General features: G+C 44.5%; 1 protein-coding gene across 2 annotated transcripts in view; it reads right to left on the reverse strand.

Annotated features, from left to right (window-relative positions):
- LOC126175666 (RISC-loading complex subunit tarbp2) overlaps positions 1 to 10,630 on the reverse strand; it is a 130,382-nt gene extending 119,752 nt beyond the window's left edge. For both annotated transcript variants that reach the window (XM_049922579.1, XM_049922577.1), the window contains exon 1: positions 10,523 to 10,630. The gene's annotated coding sequence lies outside the window, so the exon portion shown is untranslated. The remainder of the gene's footprint in view (positions 1 to 10,522) is intronic.
- Between the last annotated feature and the right edge of the window lie 16,875 nt (positions 10,631 to 27,505).

The following is a 27,505-nucleotide window of genomic DNA, read 5'->3' on the forward strand; positions in this document are numbered from 1 at the left end:
GACCACAACAACAAGTTTGAAGTTATTTATTCACTATCCTGTAATACCAAACCATCCAAAATGCAGATACACTTTGAATGCCATTCTTTAACACGAGATGAGTGGATTGACATTCATAAGAAGCTGGAAATTACCCCAACTACTGTCAAATGATTGGCAGCTGCTGAGAATCGGGGTGTTCCAAGAGCTCCTGAGAATCATGCTGACACCTGTTGCACCAGTACCAAATGTCCCTCAAGTACTATCATCTTCTATGGATCTTGTCTCCTCTGCAGGAAGTATGGGATCTGTCATTACTCAACCAGTTAACTAAGAGCGGTGGTTCAATCACAGATCTAGGCATCCTATACAGTGTGCACAAGGACCAGGTAGTACTCATGGTATTACACCAAACCCTCTAACCAATATGTTCAAGGTGCTGTCTTTCACTGAAACTGAGCCAGTGGGACTCACTTCATCCATTTTTGGAGAAACCTTTTTTGTCCAGTGGTAAGAGAAGGCAAACAAAAGAAAAAGATAGGGTCTATTAACTGTTAGCAGTTCAAACATATGGCAAATGATCTTAACCCTTAGAGAAATGGCAGCAAGGGACAGGAAAGGACACTAGGTGCACTAGTCTGTATGCCTGGGGGCCTCATTCAACATGTTGAAGAGGCTTTTCCTGCAGCCATTGAGGGAGCATGGTGCAACCAACTGCAGATTGTGACACATGTTGGAACAAATGCTGCCTGTCGTCTGAGCTTCTAGGTCATTCTTGGGTCTTTCCAGCGTCTGGCAGAGAAGGTTGAGAAGACCAGCCTTGCACATTGAGTTCCAATGAAACTCACAATTTGCAGCATTGTCCCCAGAACTGATCGTGACCCTTAGGTTCTGAGTCAAGGGGAAAGACTGAATCAGAGTATTTAAAAGTTCCGTGACAGGCTAGGCTGCAACTTCCTGGACTTGTGCCATAGTGTTGAAAACTGGAGGGTCCCCTTAAATAGGTCATGTGAGCACTACATGTCAGAGGTTGCTACTCAGGTAGCTGCACATAAGAGATTTTTAGATTAGCTGACTCTCCATCAAATCCAGGTAACAATAGCTGTAGGAAACCCGGAAGTATCAGTGAAAGATTAAAAGAAGTGCCTCACACAGGTGAGTGTATTAAATTCCTAATGGTAAACTGCTGAAGCATTCACAACAAAGTGCCAGAGTTTGAAGCACTTATGAAAAGCAGTGAAGCTCACATAATACTAGATACAGAAAGCAATGAGATTTTTGGGGAAATTGGTTGCATAGAGAAAGGATAAGCTAATGGGAAATGGAGGTGGTGTATTTGTCACAATAGATAAGAAAGTCAAATCCACTGAGACAGAAATTGAAGCTACATGTGAGACTGTCTGAACAAGACTCACTATCAGGGGTGGGCATAAAATGGTAATCTGATCCTTCTATTGCCCACCAGACACATCTCCTGATCTAAACAAAAACTTTAGAGAAAACCTCTGTTCCCTCGTATGTCAGTCCTCTAGTCACACTATAACCATCAGTGGAGACTTTAATCACCCAATAATCAATTGGGAAAATTACAGTTGTTAGTGGTGGTAATGATAAGACATCCTGTGAAACTTTACTAAATGCCTTCTCTGAAAACTTGCTAGAACATGTAGTTAGGAACCCCACTCATAATGGAAATGTACTGGATCCAATGGCAACAAACAGACCTGACTTCTTTATGGAAGTCCACATTGAAACTGGTATCAGTGACCATGATGCAGTTGTCGCAACAACAATTACCAGAGTACAAAGGGCAACTAGAACAAGCAGAAAGACATATATGTTCAGTAAACTATACAAAAAATTCAGTAATGTAATATCTCAAAGAGGAACTTGAAACCTTCAGCACAGGGTGGGAGCATGTAGAGGAACTCTGGCTCAAGTTTAACGAATAGCTGACCACCCACTGGATAGATACGTACCCAGTAGAACAGTTCATAATGGAAGGGAACCTCCATAGAATACAGTCACTGTGGAGAAACTTCTAAAGAAACAGACTTCTGCATTACAGGTGTAAAAAAGAGATTGGTTGGTTGGTTTTAAAAGGGAGGAGGGGGGGGGGGGGGGGGGGCGGGAGACCAAACTGCGAGGTCATTGATCCCTTGTTCCCGGTAAAATAATTACACAACGGAAAGAAGAAAAGAAAGGAGATATACAGCAAAATAACAGAAAGGAAAATCCAGAAGAACGACAGAAGGACAAATACACTACTATGGACAAAACAGGAAAAGAAAACCACAGAGAGAAGCAAGAAACAGGTAGAAGGGGTAAAAACAAGTGAGCAGATGACCGTGGCTGGCCAAGCACGAGAATAAAAAGGAAAAGCCAGCCACTCTGTGACACATTAAAACATCCACCCTACAAGCATTAGAATGGAGAACACAAAGGGACAAAGGACATGCGCTAAAACTTATATAGAATGATAAAAATCCACCATCACATATAAAACATAAAACTAAATTAGCCGATGAGGCGTTGTCAGCTAAAATTAATGGCAACGAGACCGGTAACTGAAGAGTCCATCGCAGGGCAGCCTAAGGAGCACAGCTCAGCGAGCCAGCAGTGAACCACAGAGTCCCTGCAAGAGACCCGCATGGAGGACTGCCACACATTCATAGTCTCCTTAATGGTACGCAGTTTGTTGTGCGTGCTGAGGTTATGCCATTTCGTCTCCCAAAGCCGCAAAACCTCGTGGCGTAGTACTGAATGCAGGTCAGTTGCAGAGAAGCCAATCTCCATAAGCGATTTCCGCACAGCCTGTTTGGCCAGCCTGTCAGCAAGTTCGTTGTTTGGGATTCTGACGTGACCTGGGGTCCAGAGAAACACCACTGAACAACTGGACCGTTCCAGGGCACAGATGGACTCTTGGATGGTCGGTACCAAAGGACGACAAGGGTAGCACTTGTCAATAGCTTGTAGGCCGCTCAAGGAGTCAGTACACAGAAGAGACAACTCCCCAGGGCATGAACATATGTTCTCAAGAATACGAGATATGGCCACCAGCTCGGCAGTGAAAACACTGCAGCCATAGGGCAAGGAATGCTATTCAGTATGTCCTCCATGGACATACATGAAGCCGTTGTGAGCATCAGCCATCAAGTTGTCAGTGTAAACCATTTCGTGCCACGGTACATCTCAAGAATCGAGAGGAAGTGGCAGTGGCGAGCTGCGTGGTTAACTGAGTCTGTAGGGTCATGTGAGAGGTCCAGGCGAAGCCGCGGCCCAGGTGTACACCATGGAGGTGTATAGGTGGTAAAGGCAAGAACTCCAGTTCAGAAAGAAGGGAACGGACACGAACTGCAAATGGAAGCCCTGACCTGGGCCACCAATGCAGGAGGTGAATTGCCATGGGTGGGAAAAGGTAGGTTGGTTGGTTGATTGGGGTTGAAGGGACCAAACAGCAAAGTCATCAGTCCCTTGTTTCAAATGTGGTCCATTCAGACAGTTTGACATCTCAGAAAAGTCACAACAATAAAAGGGAAAAGGCTAAAAAACATAAAAGTGCAGTCGTGTCATCAATGGTAAAAACAAAATGAGAGAAGTCAGCAAGAGAGCAACCCCAAGGCTATGCTCGAGGCAGGAAATATCCCACCTCTGAAGCAGTAGAAGCACGACCATCTGCTATTTAAAAGTGTTCAAACGCTAGAATGTAGAGGTGCGTATGAGGAAAAGGAGACTAACCAATTTTAAAAAGTGATAAAAACAGAGTAAAAGGGACGGGAGTCGGAAATCTCCTAACACAGCTTACAGTGGGAGACACCCCAACTCTCACCGATCTGCCTTAACACCAGAGTGAGTTTAAAAACCTTAAAACAGAATAAAAACCACTTTCACGGAGGAAACTGAGAACCAGTTCGGCCATCCAGAAATTGTCAGCCAACATTAAAGGTAAAGTGCGGGGAAGTCGGTACTTAGTATGCAGAAACAAAAGAAGGGGGCATTCCACCAAAATGAAGGGCTGCTGACTGGAAGGCTCCACAACCACAAAATGGGGGTGGCTCATTACACAAAAGAAAACCATGGGTCAACCTGGTATGGCCAATGCGGAGACGACACAGGATGGTTGAAGCCTTTCGGGAGAGGTGGAAGGAAGAACGCCACGGGACAGGTGTCACCTTAATCGCACGAAGTTTATTAGACAGGGAGGTAGCCTCCCAAGAGTTGGCCTACGATTGTGCGAAGTGGGATTTGATGTGAAGCTGTAAATCCGCTGCAGGAGGGGTTGCAGAGAACGGGGGTAAGTGACTGCTCCCCCAGCCAAACGATCAGCAAGCTTATTACCTGGGACACCCACATGGCCAGGGGCCCAAAGGAAGTCGAGGGAACAAGCAGCACGGTGAAGATCAGCAAGATGGTCATGGATGGCTGAGACCAAGGGATGGCGGGAAAAATACCGGTCAATGGCCAGAAGGCCACTCATTGAGTCCGTACATAACAGAACGCGGTTGTGTTGGGATTGTTTAATAAAGGTAAGTGCCTGGGCAATTGCCATCAATTCTGCAGTAAACACCCCACATGTAGGAGACGATTTTCCGTGCCAACAGAGGACGTGAAGGCATATCCCACACGACCAGCAGATTTAGAGCCATCGGTGTAAGAAACAACAGCATCCCGAAACTCCCATAAGACTTGGTGGAAGAAACAACGGAACACCATCTGGGGGGGGGGGGGGGGGGGGGGGGGGGGGGGGGAGTGTGGAAGACAGGACAAAGAAGGAAGCTGCAAATCATGGCGAAGAGACGCAAGGCGGAGCCCAACCGGTAAACCCGCCCAAGGGCGGAAATCAGGTGGGTGATGTCCATGGTCGGGGAACAGGATAGAATAGGAAGGATGAGTGGGAGAGGAAGGGACAGTGATTGCAAAAGAAACCAGAAGCTGGGACCACCGAACAGAAAGGGAGGGATCCCAGCTTCAACCAGGAGGCTATCAACAGGGCTAGTAGGGAAGGTACCGCTGGCCAAACCGATACCACAATGGTGAACCGGATCCAGCAGGTGCAGTGTGGAAGGAGCAGCCGAACCATAAACTTGACAACCACAGTCCAAGCGAGACAGCACTAAAGCCCGATAAAGGCAGAGAAGGATGGAGCGGTCCGCACTCCAAGAGGTGTGGGCAAGGAAGCGAAGGACATTGAGTTTACAGAAACTTCCTACCTTCAGAAATCTGAGATGAGGCAGCCAAGTGAGCTTGTTGTCAAAAAGAAGACCCAGGAAACGAAAATGTGGGAGCACAGGTAATCATTGTGCATCGAGATAGAGGTCCGGACTGGGGTGGATTGTAGTATGGCGACAGAAGTGGACCACCCGTGATTTTAATGAAGATAATTGAAAGCCGTGTGAGAGGGACCATGCAGAGGCACGCTGTATAGCTCCCTGGAGCTGCCACTCTGCAGAAGCCATCGAAGAGGAACTAACCCAAATGCAGAAATCATCCACATACGGAGCAATGGCGACCAAAGGACCAACAGAGGCCCCAAGTCCATCGATAGCAATGAGGAAAAGAAGTACGCTCAATACAGAACCCTGTGGGATGCCATTCTCCTGGGTCCATGGAGAAATAAAAATAGTACCGACCCGAACCCTGAATGACCGATGGAACAGGAACTGGTGGATAAAAATCAGGAGTGGGCCCCGAAGACCCCACTGATGAAGTGAAGTAAGATGTGATGGCGCCAAGCCGTGTCATAGGCCTTGCGAAGGTCGAAAAATACTGCAACCAAATGGCGGCACTGAGAAAATGCCTACCGAACTGCGGATTCCAAGCGAAGTAAATGATCGATCGGAAACCGTCCTCCTCGGAACAGGAACTGGCTGGAAACCACACTTGTATGGATAACATCTGTTCAAGTAACTTGCAAACAACATTTGTCAGACTAAGTGGCCGATAGCTTTCGACAAACAGGGGGTTCTTACCAGGCTTAAGGACAAGAACCACGATGCTACCCCTCCACTGCGAAGGGAAGTCACCCTGGAGCCAAATACGGTTAAACACGCGGAGATGTTGCCGTTTTGGAGTACTGAGATGTTGAAGCAGTTGGTTATGAATGGAGTCTGGGCCATATCATGAGAAGAAAAAAGTGCGTAAAGAAGTTCCCATTCAGTAAAAGGTTCATTGTAAGATTCTGACTGACCAAGGGGTAAAACATAAGGCGGAAGCTTCGGCCCGCTGTTTCTGGTGAAGGAAAGCAGCCGGATAGGAGGCTGATGCTGTCGCAAAATGGGTTGCAAGATGTTCTGTGAGAATCAACAGGTCCATGCAAAGGCCATCCAGGAGGTGAAGGCCTGGGAGGGTGGACTGCCGATGGCAACCTTGGAGAGAGCTAAGTGTTGCCCATACTCGTGACATAGGGACAATAGAACTGCGGGAAGAAACAAAGCATTCCCAACACATCTGTTTGCACTGTTTGATTAAGTAATGGGCTTTAGTGCGAAGGCTTTTAAAGGTAATAAGGTTGGCAACAGATGGGTGCCTCTTAAGGTGTTGCAAAGCTCGATGGCGATCACGGATGGCAATGGCCATACTCCACCACGGGACTTGCCGGCAGCGAAATGGTCCAGATGAGTGTGGTACAGCAAGGCTAGCAGCGTGAACAATCGCATCAGACACATCATGTAGGATGTCATCAATACAACCTGACAAAGAGAGGCCAATCGGCGCATTGGAAAGACCAACGAGGTAACCTGTCCAGCGGGGAGCAGGAAGGGAGCAAGAGAATCAACGGGAAATGGTCAATATCACAAAGGTCGTTGTATCGCAACCAGTGAAATGAAGGGAGGAGGGAGGAAGAAGAAAGAGAAAGATCAATGGCAGAAAAGGTACCATGACTGGCACTAAAATGAGTAGGTGAGCCATCATTAAGAAGGCACAAGTCGCGGTCTACAAGAAACTGGTCTATGAGAAGACCTCGTCTAGATGGAAATGCACTGCCCCACAAGGGATGATGAGCATTAAAACCCCCAAGGAGGAGGAAGGGAGGAGGAAGTTGCTGAAGAAGGGCAGTTAAGGCAGTAGGTGTAAGAGTCCTGTCAGGAGGGAGATAAAGATTGCAAACCGTGCGCTCAGAGTCCAGGTGGACCCTAAACAGCAACCACTTCCAATGTAGTTTGAAGATGAATCCACGTGCTAGCAATGTCTGTACGGACCAATGTACAAATGCCACCAGAGGCCTGCAGGGGGTCGACCCGATTTCGATAGAAAACATGGAACCCACAGTAGGTCGGTGAGTGATCATCAGTAAAATGAGATTCCTGTAGAACCACACAAGCTGCAGAGTAAGAAGAAATAAGGGATATCAACTCCGGAAGGTGACGGTAATATCCATTACAATTCCATTGGATAACCACAGAACGATGATTCAAATGGGGGTTTAACAGGCTAAAGCCAGTCATGCCGCTGGGTCACCACCTGTCACCGACAAGGAGGGGGCGACATCCATGAACAACAGGTCAGAATCAGGTTGCGAAGCTGGAGATGGGACCTCTGGTGACACCAGTGGCTCCTTGTCCCGGGGTTTATGTTTCTTCTTCTTTTCTGTTTGAGATCGAGGAGGACTGTGCGGCATAAAAGAGGCAGCTGCAGCAAGATCGGGAACAGAAAGAGATCAGGCGACGTGGGGGCCCACAGACCGTGATTCTCGTGGTCATCACATGGCAGCAGACCTTTGTCCTGGAAGGTACTGGGAAGGGGTATCCCGGGAGGGGCACCCTTGACCGTCAAGACGCCGAAGAAGTGGGACACTTCTCCGGCTGGGGAGGGAGAGTGGCACCCGGAGGAGAGGGTGTGGGAGCCGCAGGGGAGGGGAGGAGGGGGGGGAGGAGAGGGATTCGGGACTGGGGTAAGGAAGGGGGAGGAAGGGGTGAAAATGTAACTAAAGCATAACTAAATGGCATGGACACAGGGTGAAGACATGCATACTTCTTACAAGCCTCAGTGTAGGTTAAACGATCAAGGGATTTATATTCCTATATCTTCTTTTCCTTCTTATATACTGAGCAATCTGGTGAGCATGGAGAATGATTGCCATGACAATTAACACACACAGGAGGGGGAATACAGGAACTCCCCTCATGGAGTGGATGTCCACAGTCACCACAGAGAGGGACCTGTGAACAGCGGGAAGACGTGTCCAAAACGCAAGCACTTAAAACATCTCATAGGAGGTGGGATGTATGGCTTCAGGTCACGTCGATAAACCACAATCTTTACTTTCTCAGGGAGGGTATCCCCTTCAAAGGCCAGGATAAAGGCACCAGTATCAATGCAATTGTCCTTCGGACCCTTCTGAACATGTCAAACAAAGTGAACACCCAGCCGTCCGAGATTGTCCCGAAGCTCCTCATCAGTTTGAAGGATGAGGTCCCTGTGAAAAATCACACCTTGAACCATATTTAGAGACTGGTGGGGGGTAATGGACATAGGAAAAGGAGACGGTGATTCGGATGCGCAGGATAACAACAAATGTGTAAAACGTAACTGGCCAGCAGATAGAGATACTGCTTGTCCACAAAAAGAAGAGCCAGGCCTCCCTAGCTCTGAGTCGTTAAAATTCGGTCCACTTCAGTTCAATCGTGTTTAGCGTCTGGCCGTTGCCAACCTCAGTGATGTAATACTGAATTGTGGTAGCCATTGTAAAATGACTGGTGAGCTTCACTGTGTGACAGGTTAGAATTCAATGCGTACATTTCTTTGTCAGTGGCATGGCAGCCAGCATTGAAAGAGCACAATCACTATATTACTTTTGAGTCTATAGCCAGTAATCAAGTACGAGCATTATGTAATGTTCCACATACCAATATTATTTTCAAGTCAGTAGGTGCTCATCTTGTGAAATTCTATATTAGCTTTTATTATGTACAGTCACACTGTTATCGAGTTGGCACCTAATGTTCATTGTGCAAAATTTCATTTCAGCAATGTATAATTGAACAATGTAAATACAGTCCTTTGTACGAAAGATTATCGTATTAATCTGTAGTGTCTGTTCTTTCAGACATGTCTGAAGTAACAGACACCACATAGAATATGCAGTTGTGAAACATTATATGTGATTTGAAGGGGATCACTGTTGTCAACTACAGCAGGACATTGCACAAAATCAGCGGCAATGAACAAAAATGTGTACTGGACCAGGATTCAAACTCAGAATCTCCTTATTGGACATGTCCATTAACCATTGCACCATGCAGGATACGGCATACTCGCACTTGCATGGACTATTTTGGCACGCCTCACAGTCAATCCACGCTTCACCTATCCACAGTCCCAGTCCATTGTACTCACTGTTCACTACTTTGAGGACGCATTAGTGCACTTGCACTGAAGAAAGTGAATCCATTGTCCAGCCAGCCGGTTTTCACGTTATGTATTATCCTACATGTGTGTGAGCGGGAACACTACACAGATTCCATGTAAATCGATTTGAAAATCAACGCTGATGTGTGTTGTGGTAGTTACTGCAGGGCCGAAAATGTAGGGAATTGCTAGCCGTAAGAAAATTTTAATAACAGAAAAACAATTGAGTGAACAGGGCCTATAACACGGCCCGCAAAAAATAACGTAAATGGCGGGAAGACGTAAAATCTTGGAATGGAGAAACAAGTTTTACTACAATTATACCGTTGGCCTGGTCACCTTCCGAATAAAAGTCAGGATCTTCATTGCGTGTGTTAGAAGTTGTTCCTTCCATAACTCCAAAACAGTTTAGACTAGTACCATTCACCAGCTACGAAAATATTCCCTCAGTGTCCTTAAAGCCGCGCGGGACAATAACTTACATCGCAGAAAGCACAATACTGTAGCTACTACAGTACCGGCCCACTGTAAACGGCATGCAAATGGCTCTGAGCACTATGGGACTTAACAGCTATGGTCATCAGTCCCCTAGAACTTACAACTACTTAAACCTAACTAACCTAAGGACATCACACAACACCCAGTCATCACGAGCATTAGCTGACTGTACCAAAGTAACTTGCATATCAAGCCATATGACCACCTATTAAAATTATGAAAACTGACTATTACTAACATTCAAAGCAGTCCAACAACAACATTAGATGAGTTCATAACATGTGACACACGCAAAAAACAAAACTTTATGCTTTTAGTCCGACACCTGGTATAGCTGTTGGTGCGCGCCCTGTTTAATTAAATAATTAACAAATGTGCAATACAGTTGTCAAATACTATGACAGTTTCACCACACAATCTGTCATCGCGCCGGTATCACTCAAAACACAAATCTCGTGATACAGGCGATGTTGACATCACTTGATCAGGATACAAGCAATAAATTACAAATAGCAAAAAAAAAAACATTTTGTCTGTGCGTAAGGTAACAGTTCTAGCCTGTTCAAAACGACCTGGCAACTTCTCCTTAAAATATCGGCATTACACTTAACTGACTCTTAAAAGCTGTTGCAATGATACAACTAACTAATCACGATTTATTAATAAAAAATGTTACGTTATGATTACTAATACTAACCAGGACGTTTCTCACCCCGATAACAAACTTTAAAAGCCGAAACTGTTATGCTAAACCAAAGATCTTCGTTGGAGATAACACAGACTTAAGAGATAATATTTATCACAATCGGCAAAGTCGAGCGGTGAAAGGACGATAAATTCTGTTTCAATAGGCAACGCAATCTTGTACATACGTATCCACCTTAAGGGCCAGTCAACTATCATGTGTAAATATCCCATAAACTCACTGTCACGCCTCTTGCTTGTCAATCAGAAAAAGTTAAAAGCTATTTAACTTCCTAGTCTCGTCTACCTTCCTCCACAATCGTCCAAGAGCTTCAATAACTGTTGCTAGGGGGAATTACGCTTATTTTGCTTTAGTTCGTATTGGAACATGATACATTTATATCGAAAGCGTCTAGAGGGCTCTCAACATTGAGTGTATATGAGTTTCGCCATCACCAGGTGATGTTGATTACACCCTCGTTGGTCAGTTCTGTGCCGTGAGTGCGTTAACAGTGTAAAGAGAAATGTACATTGTATCTAACTTTTCATCAATAAATATTCTTAACGTGGTAGCAGTTCGCACTTGTTAGGTAAGAAGAAGACTGTTATTCGGAAAAGCAGTGCTCGGTTGTGAAATAAAAGGTAAACTCTTGTCGGGTTCAGCTAAACTCGTGGCTGTCCGACCTTTGCTTAACGTGATTCAGAAGAAAAAAGGCCTTCAGTTCAGCAACAATAACTTTATTGCGAGCGCGTATCTGACGACGCCTGGCATGCATTGACTCATCGGAGTTACAAAATTTGCTTCTGGTCTCTACAGAAGGATCCTCAATCCTGGGAAAACTTCCGAAGTTATTGGTGAGAAAACAGTACTCGTCCACACAAGCCAAGAGGCACGGAACTACTCATTAACTCAAAAAAACAAGGAATAATAATAATAAACAGAACGTATATAAAAGCTAGAAAACACAGCGCCTCTAGAGGCTGGGCGCAGAACTACACAGACGTCGTGTACAGTAATTACGACCACACAGCACTGCACTGAACACGCGCGCACACCACACACACACACACACACACACACACACACACACACCGGCGAGCTTGAATTAGCGCGCGGCAGCTTCGCTACATCAGTCCCCCGGGCGGAAGCGGAGCGTCGGCGTCGAGATACCGCGCCGGAAAGTGCAACCGACGTCCAGAGCAGGTCGTCGGAGGAGGAGGAACAGCGTCAGGAGGCGGATGTTGTGCTGCGTTGGACGGCGAATGTTGAAGAGCCGGCGCCGGAGATGTGGCGTCAGTGTCAGGAACAGCAGTAGGTGGATGCCTACGACAAGGTGCTGCTAGTGGGGTGTCAGGAAAAACATCCGCAGGTTTAACCCGATTCAACGCAACAGTCGTGGTTTTGCCGTTCACTAGGATATCCATCGTGTGGGTACTGCGCCGTAGCACTTCATAAGGAGCTTGTAGAGGCGGTTTAACGCCCTCAGTGCGGAGCATGACGTGACGACATTGTTCCAGGTCCTGGTGCCAGAAAGTGGGCGGCTTGCCATGACGTGTGGCTTTCGGAGGGCGAATCTTTGATACATGGTCCCTCAAGCGTCGCAAGAAATCCGGCTGGCCAGTAGCAACTGTCTCTGTGGCATCAGCGTCTACTAAGTCACCAGGAAGGTGCAGTGTTTCTCCATAAACCAGTTCTGCCGCTGACGACCCCAGGTCTGGTTTGAAAGTCGTCAGTAAGCCTAACAAGACCACTGGTAGTGCGTTTGTCCAGGTTTCTTCGTGGCACATCAGCGCGGCCTTCAAACAACGGTGCCAGCGTTCGATCATTCCGTTGCTTGCTGGGTGATAACTTGTGGTCTTATGGTGGGTGTAACCACAGAACTTGGCCAGCTGTGAGAACAGGTCTGATTCAAATTACCGTCCGCGGTCAGTGGTAATATGTAGTGGGTACCCAAATCTTGCCAACCAAGTCATTGCAAAAGCGGAAGCAAATGTGTCTGCTGTGATATTATCCACCGGCACTGCCTCCGGCCAACGTGTAAAACGGTCGATCATTGTAAACAGATATCATTGTCCGTTCGAAGGTGGAAGTGGTCCGAATACATCCAAATGAACGTGGGCAAAGCGGGCAGTGGTATCAGGAAAATCGCCGATCGGTGCGTGTACATGGCGGTTAATCTTGCAGCGTTGGCACTGAAGACAAGATCGGACCCACTCTCGGCAGTCTTTTTGTATGCCCGGCCACACGAAACGTTGCGATACTAGGCGGAATGTCGGGCGTACCCCTGGATGGCACAATCCATGTACTGTATCAAAGGCATGTCTTCTAAAAGCCGGCGTCAGAAAGGGACGAGGTCGGCCGCGAGAAACGCCGCAGTATAGCTGTGTATCTGTGTGTGTGTTGGGGCTTATGGGCGCTCAACATCGAGGTCATCAGCGCCCTAGCTGTGTATCTCCCCCCAGAACATCAACAAGTTCCAGTTGCAATGCGGAAGCCGTATCTTTAACATAGGCAAGGAGTTCTTCGTCTTCTCTCTGTGACTGTGCCAGTGCAGGAAAGTCTATGGTACTGGAAACACTGCTGATCCGTGATAGGCAATCCGCAACAATGTTGTCGATCCCAGAAACATGTCTAATGTCGGTAGTAAACTGGGCCACGAACTCAAGGTGATGAAATTGACGGGGGGAGCAGCAGCTGACCCTATTCCGACGGAAGGCGAACGTGAAGTGGCTTGTGGCCTGTATATATCGTGAAAGTTCGCGCTTCCACTTGGGGGCGGAAATATTTCACTGCTTGATATACCGCCAGGAGCTCACGGTCATATGTGCTCCATTTTCTCTGTGCAGGCGAAAGCTTGTGGGAATAATACGCCAGTGGCTGCCAAGCGTTGTCCGACCATTGTTGTAACGCGGCTCCGATCGCCGTCTGGCTCGCGTCTACGACAATTGCTAATGGCGCGTCGAGCCGTGGGTGTGCGAGAAGCGCCGCGTCGGCCATGCTCTTCTTTGTTGGCTCGAACGCAGAACACATGTCCTCTGTCCACTGTATCAGAGACTTGCTATTTACTTTAGGGCCTGATAATGCCGCCGTCAAAGGTTCCTGCAAATCCGCAGCGTGGGGAAGATGTCGTCGATAAAAATTGAGCATCCCCAAAAAACGACGTAATTCTTTTATCGTAGCTGGTCGGGGTAGCTGTAAGATAGCGTCCACCTTCTCGGACAGAGGAAGAGAGCCTTCATCAGAAATCTTATGGCGAAGAAATGTAACCTCTGACTGCCCAAAAACACACTTGTCCACGTTCAAGACGACACCATAACGCTCCAATCGCTCGAAAATCTCTCGCAGATGTTGTCGGTGTTGTTCATGGTCAGCAGAGAACACTAACACATCGTCCAGGTAGGCGAAACAAAACGGCAGCCCCTGGAGAACTGAGTCTACAGGGTGTTACAAAAAGGTACAGCCAAACTTTCAGGAAACATTCTTCACACACAAATAAAGAAAATATGTTATGTGGACATGTGTCCGGAAACGCTTAATTTCCATGTTAGAGATCATTTTAGTTTCGTCAGTATGTACTGTACTTCCTCGATTCACCGCCAGTTGGCCCAATTGAAGGAAAGTAATGTTGACTTCGGTGCTTGTGTTGACATGCGACTCATTGCTCTACAGTACTAGCATCAAGCACATCAGTACGTAGCATCAACAGGTTAGTGTTCATCACGAACGTGGTTTTGCGGTCAGTGCAATGTTTACAAATGTGGAGTTGGCAGACGCCCATTTGATGTATGGATTAGCACGGGGCAATAGCCGTGGCGCGGTAAGTTTGTATCGAGACAGATTTCCAGAACGAAGGTTTCCCGACAGGAAGACGTTCGAAGCAATTGATCGGCGTCTTAGGGAGCACAGAACATTCCAGCCTATGACTCCCGACTGGGGAAGGCCTAGAACGACGAGGACACCTGCAATGGACGAGGCAATTCTTCGTGCAGTTGACGATAATCCTAATGTTAGCGTCAGAGAAGTTGCTGCTGTACAAGGTAACGTTGACCACATCACTGTCTACGGGAGAACCAGTTGTTTCCGTACCATGTACAGCGTGTGCAGGCAATATCAGCAGCTGATTGGCCTCCACGGGAACACTTTTGCGAATGGTTCATCCAACAATGTGTCAATCCTTATTTCAATGCAAATGTTCTCTTTACGGATGAGGCTTCATTCCAACGTTATCAAATTGTAAATTTTCACACTCAACATGTGTGGGCTGACGAGAATCCGCACGCAATTGTGCAAACACGTTATCAACACAAATTTTCTGTGAACGTTTGGGCAGGCATTGTTGGTGATGTCTTGATTGGGCCCCATGTTCTTCCACCTACGCTCAATGGAGCACGTTATCATGATTTCATACGGGATACTCTACGTGTGCTGCTAGAACATGTGCCTTTACATGTACGACACAACATGTGGTTCATGCATGATGAGCTCCTGCAGATTTCAGTCGAAGTTTTCGTACACTTCTCAACAACAGATTCGGTGACCGATGGATTGGTAGAGGCGGACCAATCCCATGGCCTCCACGCTCTCCTGACCTCAACCCTCTTGACTTTCATTTATGGGGGCATTTGAAAGCTCTTGTCTACACAACCCCGGTACCAAATGTAGAGACTCTTCGTGCTCGTATTGTGGACGGCTGTGATACAATACGCCATTCTCCAGGGCTGCATCAGCGCGTCAGGGATTCCATGCGATGGAGGGTGGATGCATGTATCCTCGCTTACGGTGGACATTTTGAACTTTTCCTGTAACAAAGTGTTTGAAGTCACGCTGGTACGTTCTGTTGCTGTGTGTTTCCATTCCATGATTAACGTGATTTGAAGAGAAGTAATAAAATGAGCTCTAACATGGAAAGTAAGCGTTTCCAGACACATGTCCATATAACATATTTTCTTTCTTTGTGTGTGAGGAATGTTTCCTGAAAGTTTGGCCGTACCTTTTTGTAACACCCTGTATAAACCTTTGCCAGGTCTGAGCGGCATTGCGTAAACCTAAAGTCATAAATTTGCTTTTAAATAAACCGAAAGGCGCTATCATTGCAGTCTTTGGAATGTCGTCATTGGCCACCGGAATCTGTGTATACGCTTTAGCGGAGTCCAGAATTGTGAACACTGTGGCACCATGTAAAGCGTGATTATAATCCCTCAGTAACGGAACGGGATATCTGTCCGGCACTGTTCGCGCGTTAAGCGCACGGTAGTCACCGCATGGGCGCCAAGCTTCACCCTTCTTCGGAACAAGATGTAATGCGGAGGACCACGAGCTCTTAGATGGCCGCATTATGCCCTCGCGAATCATGGCGTCAAATTCTGCCTTCGCTATCGACGATCGGTCGGGAGCGAGACACCTAGGTTGGCATGCTACTGGGGGACCATCAGTCGTTTGAATGTGATGCACCGTGTCATGTGGTATGAACCTGGGAGCGCTGGGCGGCCTGGTCAAGTTCGGATAGTTAAGCAGTAAGTAATTCAGTGTACTCACCCTCTGTAGCATGGACCAACTTGGCACTGTGCGTTGCGGTGCTGCGACAGAAACCCGTGACTGCTAAGCCAGTGACGCTGTCTACCAAGCGTGCGTTCGCGACATCTGGCAGCAGGTGGTAGTGCGCCAGGAGGTCAGCAACGACGATCGCCTCCGTGACGTTAGCCACTGTAAAATTCCACTCGTATGGGCGACGTAAGCCGAGATTAAGCTCCATCCTCTGTGTGCCATATGTTGCGACGGAAGAATTGTTGGCAGCCGTCAGACGGAAGGCAGTTGGCGGCCGCAACGATGTATGGCTGTTCGTGGTATGATACTCAGGTTTGATCCAGTGTCAATTAAAAACTTTACGCCGGAACTCCTATCGGTAACGAACTGGCGCTTGGAGGATAACTGGCAGTCGGTTGCGCCTATTGTCGACCGCCGGTGGTGTTTTGGTGCGAGCATGGCGATGTGCACTTCCTTGCCTGATCGCCGAATCGTCGGTGGTACCAGCACAACGGTACCTCGCCTTGCGGAGTGGTAGTACCGCCGGAAGATCTGCTTCTCGAACGCCGCCGTCTGTATCGGCTTCTTCTATTGTTGTCGTCGTCACGTGCCAGCAACGCACTGACCTGGGCGCACAAAAGCTCAACCTTGGCCGCGAGTGAATCATGGTCGGCCCGTGCTACAGACGCGGTACTGTTTGAACTGTTGTCCAACGCCGCGACTGCGCTGACCTCAGCCGGTGTTATCGCGTCCTGAATCCGGTCTGCTAGCTGCGCCACGTCATCCAGCGGCATGTCCATTTGTGAGGCGATTATGGCTTTTATTTGCGGCAGCAACCTACTGCTCCACAGCGTTCTGAATAGACTGTCTGGCACAGTAACGGTGTCAACTTTGCTGCGTAGATGTTTCAGGTATTGAGAAGGCTTCCTGTCGCCAATTTCTTCCTGTATCAGAACCTGACGTATCCGGTCCTCTTGTGACGCGGCCACCCGTCGAATCAACTCTGATTTTAGCCTGGCATAAGCTCCAGTCTCTGGTGGTGCTGTGATTATGTCCTGCACCTCGGCTGCGTAACGTTGGTGGAGCTGGTTCACAATCAGCGCAAATTTAGTTGCTTCGGCCGTTATTCCAGCGCAGCCAAAACTTGCCTCTGCCTGCGCGAACCAGAGTACCGGGTTGTCGGGCCGGAACGGCGGCAAACGGACTGCAATCCTGGAGACGGCCTGCTGTTCGGTCATTATGTGCTCGTCACTTACGTAGCTCACGCCTGCTTCTTCTTAATCACGTCGGTTTCTGCTTGGATCACGTCGGGATCACCACTTGTCGGGTTCAGCTAAACTGGTGGCTGTCCGACCTTTGCTTAACGTGATTCAGAAGAATAAAAAATTTCAGTTCAGCAACAATATCTTTATTGCGAGCGCGTATGGACTGATCGGAGTTACAAAATTTGCTTCTGGCCTCTACAGAAGGATCCTTAATCCTGGGAAAACTTCCGTAGTTATTGGAGAGAAAACAGTACTCGTCCACACAAGCCGGGAGGCACGGAACTACCAATTAACTCAAAAAACAACGAATAATAATAATAAACAGAACGTATATAAAAGCTAGAAAACACAGCGCCTCTAGAGGTTGGTCGCGGAACTACACAGACGTCGTGTACAGTAATTACGACCGCACAGCACTGCACTGACACACGCGCACACACCACACACACACACACACACACACACACACACCGGCGAGCTTGAATTAGCGCGCGGCAGCGTCGCTACAGGCTCATCTGAAAAGAAGCTTTCAAAACCATTTTCGTCACTGCATTACTCGTATCACATTCTGAAGAACATTATTTCTGAAATTTTATGTTAGACACTCAGATGCTATCTATAGTACACCGAAGGTACACTGGAAAGTAAGGTTAATGTCTCAACAGTTATGCTTTGGTTTTAGTTAGTCAAGATTCTGATAAGTTACAGGTGCTGTAAATGTGACGCTTCATTTGCTGGTGCAGTACTTAATCCTTTAGCCATCTTTCTACCAACGTAGAGAACAGTCATTTCTCACTGACTGCTCCAATACAGACACTTTTGTACTAACATAGGATTTTAATTAGGGTCAAGAGTAGGTTTAATAAAATCCCTTAGGGCACAAATAAATTTTGTACTTCTGCTTTAGCGTAAAATTTACACTCAGAGGTAAAAGCAAAAATTTGTTATCATTATACAGAAATAAATACCTTCATAGTCTTGATCTTTCTGCAGTAGTATGAACCAGAGAAAGTCCATGATCACAGTTACAATATTTTTTGGATCTGTAAAACATTTAAAACAATGCTGTGTTACTTTATTACTAATGAGTGATTATGCAGATTTGCTGAATGTTACAATGAGACTGTAATAGCATGGTTTAAGAATATTATGCCATTTTACAATGTATTTATTTATTTAACTGAAGATTAAGCTCATTATTCTGTCATGACACTAACTATTTACTAACTTAAAGAAACGTTTCTAAATGTGTATAGTTAAACGAGGGCAGTATGAGAACAGATCCACCTAGTGATAGTTGCTGAAGCTTGTAGGCAATAATGGGGGAAGTGACATTGCATAAAAAAGTTAAATGGCTTTTAACATTCCTAACCTATACATACAGTGGTATCTGTGCAAGTAGGGTGTTTCCACATAATAAGTTGAGTTAATGAGTAGTGACGGGAACATGCACACATAAGTAATTCACTTCTTCAGAAACCCAGCTTTTCAACTGGTGACTATAATATGAAGAAAATTACTTAGTTTTGCATAATTTGGTAGGAGGTTTGTAATCATTGTTGGCAGCTCAGCTAATTTACCAAACTGTTTACAAATATTTGATTTTTTTCATATTTACATTTATTTTTACTCCCTACTTATGTACTCATGTGTTATTCTGTATGTACTAGATGCACATGGTAGAGGTTGCTTCCAATTGATAGGTTTCCTTTAAATGTCTCACTGTACATAACCTACACTGTAGCACTCTATACACAGACTTCATCACATATTTTAGGACTAACTGAGGGACCCTGGGAACTGTAGAGTGTGAGAGTAGAGTGAGTATTAGGATGGGTATGGAGGGAGGGTGAGTAATGGGGCACTATGTGTGTGTGTGTGTGTGTGTGTGTGTGTGTGTGTGTGTGTGAGTGTGTGTGTATGTGTGTTTGTGTGTGTGTGTGTGTGTGTGTGTGTGTGTGTGTGTGAGGGTGTGTGTTACGTCTGTGAAATTTTATATTTACTATTATTTATATAAGATTTAGTTTTTTGTGGAAAATTGTGAATTAGTTGGAATATTGGTCTTCTGGTATTAGTCTTTTGGTCATTGAGTATATTTTTAGTTTTGTTTATGGTCTTCTGTATGAAATAAAAAGTTACCAGAATTTCATTATAATTGTTTTTCTGCCCCTCATATTAATCTGAGTTATTATATAAATTGGAGGTGGAGGGGGAGAAAGGAAAGAAAAGGGAAGAGACTATTGATATCAGCGGCATGGGGAATTTATGCAGACTCAGCGGCGATGAGTGAAAATCTGCTGTTTACTAGACAACTGCATTAACGACTGCACCATCCAGACACAGTGTTTATCCTGATGCAGCTAACATCAAGAGTCCCTCCCTTTCCTTTCCTTTCTCCCCCATCCACCTTCAATTTCCATAACATGTATCGCATCTGCAGTCTGATATCTACACATTCACATAGTCTGAATTAATTACTCTGATTTAAGTAATTATTCTTGATTACTCTCCAACAGCTTGCTTTATTGTTTGTTTACTAATTTACAGGTAAGAGTGTGTGGTGATTTGTTGGCAGGATGTCGCCATTCGAGTAAAGGGCGAAATTAAAATTCTTTTTTAGCCTTTATAGCTTATGGGGACGCTGTTGTAAAGGAAACAGCCGGTTGCAAGTGGTATTCAAGATTTAGAGATGGACAGGAATCGTTGGGAGATTAGCACTACACTGCAGCACCTACAGAAACAAATAAAGGGCCGCATAAATGAAACAGTTAATCAGATCAGACTGACGACTGACCATCTACAAGCTGGCACAAGAATTGCAGATCTCTCATGAATTAATTCACGCAATCCTGTTTTATAATGTGAAGATAAAACGTGACAGAGCAAAATTTTCCCGCAGATGCTTACTATGGATCAAATGGAAACTCGTTTGTTGATTGTGGCCGAATGTTTTGAAAAGAGCACAGATAACCCGACATTTTTTAAAACAATCGTTTCTGGCCATGAGACCTGGGTGTACGTGTACAACCATTAAAAAACTGGCATCATCAGAATGGCACACAACCTCCTCTTCTTGACCAAAGAAAGCCACCATGTCAGATCCAGAACAACAGTGATGTTCATTGCATTTTTCGACAACGAAGGTGCGGTGCACCATGAATTTGTACCAGATGGACAATATGTTAACAGCCCATTCTAAGTACAGATTTCGAAACGATTGTGTGTGTGGGGGGGGGGGGGGGCAATGTGAAGAGCGGAATGGCAACGGAGATGCACACGACATTGTTCTCTCCCATATATCACTTGTTGTGGTGATACAGTTCACAGAAACGAACATTCCACTCCTTTACCAGCCTCCTTACTCACCTTGCATAACACAAGCGGATTCCCCAAGATCAAAAGGGGTCTCAAAGGTTTTGTCACTGTAGAAGACATCAAAACCAAAGTGATGGATGAACTTTGGAACATTCCAATACAGCACTTTCATCGTTGTTTCCAGCAATGGCAGGAGTAGTGGAACAAGTGTGTGTGTGCTGAAGGATCCTATTTTGAAGGCGATTAAGTAAATGTGTACTAATACTACGGTAATAAATTGAGCCATGCCCGGCTCGTGTTCATGCCGTTTATTGCTAGTCATCTTGTCTTTACGGTACTGTCGCCTCGTTTCTTATTCGATTTACTGGCGTCTCTAAGTTGCTGGTTTTCTTGCCTGTGAGTGGCAGCAGCGGCACTTATCGATAAGTGCACTGTTGTACTATCTCTGGAGCGACCGCTAGTATTTCCGGGTCATCCTCTGTCGGTCTGCAGTTGGGACAGAGCGCCAGTGAGCTCCGGACAGCCAGTACTCTCCGACCGCTGGCGACACACATGCACTATCTGATGGATGGTGACTGCAGCGGGAATGACCGTTAGTTGGTCGTTCGGTCGGTCGTCTTATCGGGCGACGTGTATTTGGTCTTTCGACCGTTTCTGGGCCTTGTCAGTTGGTCATCTTGCAGGAAGTGGGTCGGTTCCTTCCTTGTGCAGAGATGTCATGGCCAATGGGCAAATGTTACCTCTCCATGGTTGGATCCGAACCAGTGTGCCCTGGTCGCCGTGTCTTCGAATTCTGAACAGACATGGAGTTGAGTTGGGATGTAACTACAGTGAGGTCATGACAGCAAAGACTTGGCAAAATGTTGCTGACACACATGAATTGAGTGGGTACGACCTTGGTTGGTCGTTTGGTCGGTCCTCTCATCGGACAACGTATATTTGGTCGCCGCCCGCTTTGGGATCTCTGTGTGTGTCGACTTGGCATTCATCCTTGTTGTACCACAGTGATTGCTTTTATGATTGTTTGAGTTCTTGTAGAAGTGTTTTCATGGCACTGCGTCTAGCTTGTATAATTTCGACTGAGCAGTTATATTAATGCTATCTGAGTACTGGAGTAGGCAGTCGGTCAGTTGTGACAGAGCAGCGAGGAAGTCTCTGTGGCGCGAGGTCAGCTCAGGGCCGTTGGTGGCGTGCATGCGTGGTCGGATTTGTGAGGCACTAGTTGCGAGAGCTGCAAAGTTCGTCACCCACCGAACCTGGATACTGTAGTTGAGTAATCAGTTAATCTGTTATGAAACCTCAACTGCTGTGACATCTCTTTGTTCATTGCTGGTTGTTGCTTCCTGGGCTGTTCCCGCAAGCAGCAATGTATGGTGAGCTGGAGTCTCCAAAATTTTGCGGCCGTCTTCCTGTATGGTGTTTAACTATTGAATTGATTGTAGCCTATTAGTGAAGTGCACCAGCGGTGTCTTCTGCCTTGCGGCCGTTAGCATTCTGTTGCCTGCCCTTGTCATTGGCATGGTTTTTTGGCAGTGTGTTTTCGTCGCCGTGCGGGTGTTGTCCGGCACAGCAAGTAGTTCGACAGCCCTTGATGTTTGTTCCTATTTTTGAGTGGTTATTGTGCCTTGGCTGTATTTGAAGACGTAGTGCTGCTAGTATCTTCGTCCTCGCTTACATTTTCTGTTGTTGTTCTGTTGGTTGGAAGGGAAATGATTAGGTTGTCGGTCGGTCCTTCAGCTTTCCCTGGGTCGAGTTGCCATCCGATTGTTTAGTCTTACTCTCGGCTGCCTGTCTGACCCAAGCTTATGTTACAGTTACCTCCTCCAGCCGTCCTTTCGAGCACTTTTGAGCACCACTGTTCTGTTGTTTTGGATTGTGATTTTCTTTTAGTCTCAAGTACTGTGTGAGGCCATCAGATGCGTATTAATTTAGTTTGTTTTAATGTTCAGTATGTGGCCTTCAGCCGAACTTCTACGAGAAATATTTTAAGATAAGGCCTTCAGCCATCTTAAGTTAAAATTTGAAAAATCATTTGAAAATTTGAGAATTTTCATTTCTATCTTAATTTTGTTATCCAGACCTTAAGCCTTGAGTTGTTCTATGTTCAGTATATGGCCTTCAGCCGAACTTTATGTGAAATATTTTAAGATAAAGCCTTCAGCCATCTTAAATTAAAATTTGAAAAGTAATTTATTAAAAACCTTTTAAAATTTTTTAAATTCTTGTTATCCAGGCCTTAAGCCCTCAGTTCTTCTATTTTGTAACTAAGGCCTTGAAACATGTGTATTCCTTAAGGCAACTTAAAGAACTTGTGTTCTGGCCTTCATCCGTATTGTTTCTGAATTCTTTTAAGGGCATGTGCGATTAAGTATTTTAGCAAAATAAAGTCTGTATGTTTATGCAACTAATAGCAACTGATTTGGGCGCCCTTTCGCAACCCGATCAACTCTGTCCTGCGAAAACAGATGTCATGAATAGTTACACCAAAATTCTGGGAATTTTTTTTACAGCTCCTCCTGGTTGTCCTGTAAAGTGAGCATTCCCTTCCTTTTCTTGTTATGGTATAAGGCTGTTGTGCCTGTTCTTATCCCAGTGTGGTAGTGATTTCCTTTTATTAGTTGTTCATGACATGTGGAGTGCTTATTGTGTTCTTTATACTTGATTTTAAAATTTCTTGTTGTCATTCCTATATATTTAGACTTTTGTGCAGTTTCACATATTTCTGCACTGCTGCATTTGTCTTTCTCTTCTGTCACAGTTTTAGATTTCTTTTGTATTGAGCTATGTTTTTGAAGATGTTATAAATGTCATGTTATGATGCGAAATTTTATAGTTGTGTTGAAGGAAGAGTTTTTTGGTGTGAGTATGCATTATGTGTTATTGTTATTCATTATGTATTGTTGTTATGCATAGGTATATTTAGGTTGTTTGTAATTTTGCAGTCTTCTGCTTGTATTTTCATTTTGATAGTATAACATAGCTGTTTTACTGACTTGACTTTATGGACATTGTTCCATGCTATGTTAATGATCATGTTTAGTTCTTCTTGATAATTTTTTTTGATTAGAGGTGTCGAGACATTCTGTCTACCATATGTCTGATAGCTGCCACTGTTTGAGTATAAGGGTAGTTTGATTTCTTGTTTATTATCGTGTTTGTAGCTGTTCCTTTTCTATATTTTTTTAATTTCCAGAGTGAACTGAATGTTGTGATATATGTTATTTATCTGCATTTGTAAACTGTTTGTATTTTCTTGTGGATTCTCTATGAGGCTTACGATATCGTCTACATAGCTGTGGCAACATAATATTTTATATTTTTTATTTCTTTTACATCTGCAAAAATTTAGTTTCGAGTGTGATTTTTTTTTATGAATTGCGATTTATTTATTTCATAAAATACATCTGCTAATTATTTGATTAGAGTAAAGCAGACATGATGAAAATATATAATACAACTTCGGTGTCTTAAAACTATAGTTAATTAAGTATTAACATTAACACAACTTTTCTGTTAAAAGACATTTGTATTCACATCAAAAGGCAATTGATGAATTATATCCTGCTCAGACATTCAGTTCGCTTTCATGAAACCTTCAGCTGAGCAATAGCATCGTTGAAATAGAGTATCATGTAGCGGTTTTTTTTTGTGAATCCAAGTTCACACTCAGAATGTTTGTTGTAAATTTTCATCCCCATATACTGGGAAGTCTCAGCCTGTGAGTTCAAATGGTAATAATATCTTTATTTCTCATATTATATGAGTGATCAAAATAGACTGAGGTGAAAAAGTCGTAGGATACCTCCAAATATCGTGATAGACCTCTTATTGCCCATAGTGCATCAGTTGGATGTGACATGGACCCAAGAAGTCATTGGAAATCCCCTGCAGAAATACTGAGCCATGCTGCCTCTATAACCATCCATAACTGTGAAAGTGTTGCTGGGACAGGATTTTGTGCACAAACTGACCTCTCAAGTATGTCCCATGAATATTCAGTACGTCAGGTGATCTGGGTGTCCAGATCATATGCTTGAATAGTTCTTCAAACCAGTTATGAACAACTGTGGTCTGGTGACACAGCACATTATTGTTTGGATACATGAAACTCATGAATGGCTTCAAATTGTCTCCAAGTAGCTCAACATAGCTGTTTCCAATCAATGATCGGTTCAGTTTTACCAGAGGACTCTGTCCATTCCATGGAAACAAAGCTAATACTGTATGCAGCCAACCCCAACTTGCACAGTGCCTTGTTGACAAGTTGAGTCCACGGTTTGTGGGGTCTGTACCACACTCGAACCCTACCACCAGCTCTTAACAACTGAATTCGGGGCTCCTCTGACCAGAGCACCGTTTTCCAATCGTCTAGGGTCCAATTACTATGTTCACAAGCCCAGGAGATGCGTGACAGTTGGTCGAGCCGTTAGCAAAGGCACTGACTTCGGTCATCTGCTGCCTTAGTCCATTAATGCCAAATTTCGCCACACTTTCCCAATGGATACGTTCGAGGTACGTTTTGCATTGATAATCCTGTTATTCCACGCAGTGTTGCCTGTCTGTTTGCACTGAAAACTCTATACAAACGCTGCTGCTCTTTGTCGTTAAGTGAAGGATGTTGGATACTGCATTGGCCGTGGTGAGAGGTACTGCTTGAAATTTGTTATCCTCTTATACTCTTGACATTGTGGACCTTGGAGTATTGAATACCCTAACGATTTCCAAAATAGAATGTCCCATGGAGCCAGCTCTGTTTACCTTTCAAGGACTGTTGATTCCTGTTATAGCCATAATAATGTCAGAAACCTTTTCACATGAATCACTTGAGAATAAATGACAGCTAGACCACTGCGATGCTGTTTAATACCTTGTGTATGTGATACTGCCACCATATGTATATGTGCACATCACGGTTCCATGACTTTTGTCACGTCATTATAGTTTTCCTTGACTAATTCTAAACTGCTATGTAAAAGGATGATACTGTCACAGATAAATAGGGAAGGAATCGTTTAATAATTTCAGATCTTTAAATAATGGGTCATGTGATATCCTAGGATGTGAACATGTTTTTACTGATTGTTTTCTGCAGCTGCATTATGCACAATATGTTGTTCAAATTTATGCAAAAACGATACTATACCTAGTAACTGGTTGAAAATAGCTTTAGTGTGTTATTTTCCATGTGTTTATTTTTGTGGCACTATCTAATACTTGCACAGCAAATGGAGAGCTTTATAATTTATTTACAAAATACTAAACACATTTGTTCCAATTTAAATTCTTGTTTCATTTATAAAAAATTCGCAGAATCCACTTCTTCAAGAACTTGATTTTTACAATTTACATTAATTTCCTGAGATTTTGGATGTTTTGTTTTTAACTGGATCACATAGGTTTTTGGGATATTTAGGGTTAATCCATTGAGTTGAAGTCTATTGTAGTGAGGACGCATATGGAGATGTTTTCAGACTCATGGCCCTCAGTTAATATATTTGTATCAGCTGCAAAAAAAAGTTATATGGTTTTATTTCCATTGCTGTGTTATTAACATAGAAAAGAGCCAAAATAGGTCTTAGTATGGAACCCTGAGGGAAGTCACGAAAGACCTCTGCAAATTTATTCTTATTATCTAATGGTGTGTTAGTCTTGGCAGCAAACTTGTTGATTGTATCTGTAGTGCTTTTTGCACACTGGCAGCAAACTGATTTTCAAAATAATCTCATATTTTTCGATGAAATTTCGAATCTGAATGGCAGCAGCTTTTTCAAATACTTTTGACATGATTGGAAGAAGCGAGATGAGACACTCATTTTCTGTATCCTCTCTTCGCCATTTTCTGGACACAGGTTTTGTTCTCCAAACTTTAGAATCCCTGGGAAACATCTATGTTCAAAAGATTTTTTGCAGAAATATAAGAAATTTAGCGTGTATCCCAGCACAACCTACAGTATTGTTGTTTTTCATTGTTAATACAATATTTTTTATTGTTTAAATTGTTTTAAATTAGGATGTTTGCTATTATATTACGAAATATGATAATAAACAAAAACATTCATATGCATGCACGCACACGCACACACACACACACACACACACACACACACACACACACACACACATACATACTCCATCCCCACTGCAACAACCACCCTCCTATCATAGTACATAGCAGTAGTAGTAGTAGTAGTAGTAGTAGTAGAAGTAGTAGTAGCACAGTCTAACATAACAGTCGCGCCTCGGTTTTGTTGCCTATCGCGCCAGCAGCACCCCAAGCGGCCAGCAACTTAAACTGTGGGTTCAGCGCGTTTGTGAAAGCGAATAGTAGTTGTTTATTTTGATTTCTACAATGGTTTGTACAAGCGGGAACGTTTTTAGCGCAATAAATTGCAGCAACAACAGGAAGAAGACACCACAGCTGCCTTTTTGTTAGGTATCCTAAGGATCCTGAGAGGTATATACCATCATGTTACTAAACTGTATTGTCAGGATTCACTTGCAAACTACATGTATATTAATGATTAATGTTTCGTTTCAGGAGCGGAAAATGGCTAGTTAATAACAGACGAGAAGACCTTATGAAAAAAGACTCAGTTTACCTGTATAATAATATTAGGTTTTGTTCGCTACATTTCGAACAAAACCAGTTCATGAACGCAGACAATAATAAACTCGTGTGGAATGCAGTATCCACACTGTCTGACATCCCAAATATGCCACCTCATCTGACGATGAAGAGGAAACTGCCACAAAGATTCGACAATGCATCTAAAGCTGTAAAACAGTCCTTTGACACAGAAGCATCCAGTTCAGTTCTCCATGTATCAGTGCCAGAGGCGTGTGAATCGTCAACACAGACCTGCTTTGACTATGAAGTGGTTAGATTAAGTGC

Source organism: Schistocerca cancellata, chromosome 3 (genome assembly GCF_023864275.1).
Source record: "Schistocerca cancellata isolate TAMUIC-IGC-003103 chromosome 3, iqSchCanc2.1, whole genome shotgun sequence".
Taxonomy (NCBI): Eukaryota; Metazoa; Arthropoda; class Insecta; order Orthoptera; family Acrididae; genus Schistocerca; species Schistocerca cancellata.